Here is a 3402-nt window from a genome sequence, read left to right on the forward strand (position 1 = left end):
GAGGCGCCTTCTACACCACACTGTCTGTGTTTGGTGGACCATTTCAGTTTGTCAGTGATGTGTACACCAAGGAACCTGAAGTTTTCCACCTTCTCCACTGCGGTCCCATCGATGTGGATGGGGGGTGCTCCCTCTGCTGTTTCCTGAAGTCCACGATCATCTCCTTTGTTTTGTTGATGTTTGGTGAGAGGTTATTTTCTTGGCACCACACTCCCAGGGCCCTCACTTCCGCCCTGTAGGCTCTCATCATTGCTGGTAATCATGCCTACTACTGTTGTGTCGTCTGCAAACTTGATAATTGAGGCTTGCGTGACCACGCAGTCATGCGTGAACAGAAAGTACAGGAGGGGGCTGAGCACCCTTCCTTGTGAGTTTCTGCGAAGTGGAGGTGTTTTTTTCTACCTTCACCACCTGGGGATGGCCCGTCAGGAAGTCCAGGACCCAGTTACACAGGGGTGGGTTCAGACCCAAGGCCTCAAGTTTAATGAAGAGCTTGGAGGGTACTATGGTGTTGAATGCTGAGCTATAGTCAATTAACAGCATTCTTACATAGGTATTCCTCTTGTCCAGATGGGATAGMGCAGTGTGATGGCGCTTGCATCTTCTGTGGATCTATTGGGGCGTTAATCAAATTGAAGTGGGTCTAGGGTGACAGGTAAGGTGGAGGTGATATGATCCTTGACTAGTCTCTCAAAGCACTTCATGATGACGAAGTGAGTGCTGCGGGGCGATCGTCATTTAGTTCAGTTATCTTTGCTTTACGGGCTCCTGAGTGGCGCAACGATCTAAGGCACTGCATCTCCTGGTTTGGCCGGGGTAGGCCGTCATTGTAAATAAGAATTTGTACTTAACTGACTTGCCTAGTTAAATAAAGGTTAAATAAAAAATAAATATTGGGTACAGGAACAATGGTGGACATCTTCAAGCATGTGGGGACAGTAGACTGGGATAGGGAGAGATTGAATATGTCCGTAATATGTCTCATAGCAAAGGGTCTGAATACTTATGTAAATAAGGTATTTCTGTTTTTTATTTGTAATAATTTTCCGACAATTTCGAAAAACCTGCTTTCACTTTGTCATTATGGGGTATTGTGTGTAGATTGATGAGGAACATTTTCTATTTAATCCATTTAAGAATAAGGCTGTAACGTAACAAAATGTGGAATAAGTCAAGGTGTCTGAATACTTTCCGAATGCGCTGTAAACTAAAGTAAAAAAAAAAGGTTCATTAAATACATTTAAAATTAACTTGATCTGAAAATAAAATATGATCCTCAACTGCGTTTCCCACTCCAGACAGCAGACGGCGATGTGCGTCTTTCAGGCGATGCTGCTAGCGTGACGTGTAATCTAGTGGACGGTTCTTCATAAACAGCTAGTCGACCACCTCGGTAGCTTGCTAGCCAACATAGGCGAAAGATTCCAGCTATTTATACGCTTTCGGTCTATATTAGCTGCTGTGTTTTAGACACACGTCTGTCATATCTACTTCTTAACCTATTTCATTTCATATTTACGTTGTTTTTATTAGTCAGCTATAGTAGCTGGCTGGTTAAATTAGCACTAATCTAGTCGCTAATGATAGGTAGCTAGCGAGCTAATATCCCCGAACATGAGCTCCCTACACTTCACCCCTCCTGCTGAAGAAGAGGTGGTCTGCTGGACGGAGAAAGAAGCTCTGGGTCTGAAGYTTYTCGTGAAAGAGGAGAAGGAAGATGAGGATGTCACCGTAAAAATAGAAGTAGAGGGTGAGGCTGTTACAGTGAAAGAAGAAGAGAAAGACGTTACAGTGAAAGAAGAGGAAGACGCGTTCAGAGTGAAAGAGGAGGCTGTTTCAGTGTATTACGACTAGCCCCCAGAGAAACATGAAGAAATCTGTAAAAGGTCTGTATGGAGGAGTGGGCCAAAATCCCTGCTGCAATGTGTGCAAACCTGCTCAAGAACTATCTACAGGAAACGTATGATCTCTGTAATTGCAAACAAAGGTTTCTGTACCAAAATATTAAGTTGCTTTATGTTAATCTGCATGACCATACTTTTCAATAAATGCAAATTACTATATACTTAAATAAATCAAATTAATCTACTTAAAAATATACAATGTGATTTTCTGGGATTTTTGTTTTATAGATTCCGTCTCTCCAGTTGAAGTGGTACCTATGATACAAATTACAGACCTCTACATGCTTTGTAAGTAGGAAACACTGCGCAAAATCGGCAGTGTATCAAATATACTTGTTCTCCCCACTGTAGCTGTGATGTATGTGGGAAGAGTTTTACTCAGTCAAGCAGCCTGAATAGACACCAGAGAACACCAAAAGACAAACCTTACCACACTGCTCTGACTAATTTGTTTTTATCTCTTGATTTATTTGACAGATTGCAGTAGTGTGAAAGTTGTCATCAAGGCAAAGGGGTGGCTATTTGAAGATATTTTTTGATTTGTTTAACACTTTTTTGGTTCTTCAGGATTCCATTATTGTGTTATTTCATAGTTTGTATGTCTTCAATATTATTCTCAATGTAGAAATAGTAAAAATAAAAACCTTTAAATGAGGTGTGTTTTATGGTACTGTATAAATATATTATTATACATGGCTTAATGCATCATTACATTAGCCATTTAGCCCCAATATGAAACTCAAGTAGTCTCTTACTGTTTAACCTCACTAGGGTATGTGGGACGGTAGCGTCCACCTCGTCAACAGCCAGTGAAACTGCAGGGCGCCAAATTCAAAACAACAGAAATCCATAATTAAATTCCTCAAACATACAAGTATTTTACACCATTTTAAAGATAACACTTGTTGTAAATCCAGCCAAAGTGTCCGATTTCAAAAGGTTTACGACGAAAGCACAGCAAACGATTATTGTTAGGTTAGAGCCAAGTCACAGAAAAAGACAGCCATTTTTCCAGTCAAAGAGAGGAGTAACAAAAAGCAGAAATAGAGATAAAATGAATCACTAACCTTTGATGATCTTCATCAGATGACACTCATAGGACTTCATGTTACACAATACATGTATGTTTTGTTCGGTAAGTTCATATTTATATCAAAATCTGAGTTTATGCAGGACGCTACTGTCTCACTTGGCAAAAGCCAGAGAAAATGCAGAGCGCCAAATTCAAAATAATTACTATAAAATTCTCCCGGGTGGCGCAGTGGTCTAGGCACTGCATCGCAGCGCTAGCTGCGCCACCAGAGTCTCTGGGTTCGCGCCCAGGCTCGTCGCAGCCGCGCGCGGGCGCCGGAGGTCGTGGGCGACGCACAATTGGCCTAGCGTCGCCGGGTTAGGGAGGGTTGGCCGGTAGGGATATCCTTGTCTCATCGCGCATCAGCGACTCCTGTGGCGGGCCGGGCGCAGTGCGCGCTAACCGAGGGGGCCAGGTGCACGGTGT

The 3402-nt window shown here is 42.5% G+C and overlaps 1 long non-coding RNA gene across 5 annotated transcripts in view; it reads left to right on the plus strand.

Moving 5' to 3' along the window:
- The first annotated feature begins 1659 nt into the window (after positions 1 to 1659).
- The window catches only part of LOC139027457 (uncharacterized), a 135500-nt gene continuing 133757 nt past the window's right edge, over positions 1660 to 3402 (plus strand). For all 5 annotated transcript variants that reach the window (XR_011479543.1, XR_011479544.1, XR_011479546.1 and 2 more), the window contains exon 1: positions 1660 to 1833. This is a non-coding gene — a long non-coding RNA (uncharacterized lncRNA). The remainder of the gene's footprint in view (positions 1834 to 3402) is intronic.

This window comes from Salvelinus sp. IW2-2015, unplaced genomic scaffold (genome assembly GCF_002910315.2).
Source record: "Salvelinus sp. IW2-2015 unplaced genomic scaffold, ASM291031v2 Un_scaffold16442, whole genome shotgun sequence".
NCBI classification, from domain to species: Eukaryota; Metazoa; Chordata; class Actinopteri; order Salmoniformes; family Salmonidae; genus Salvelinus; species Salvelinus sp. IW2-2015.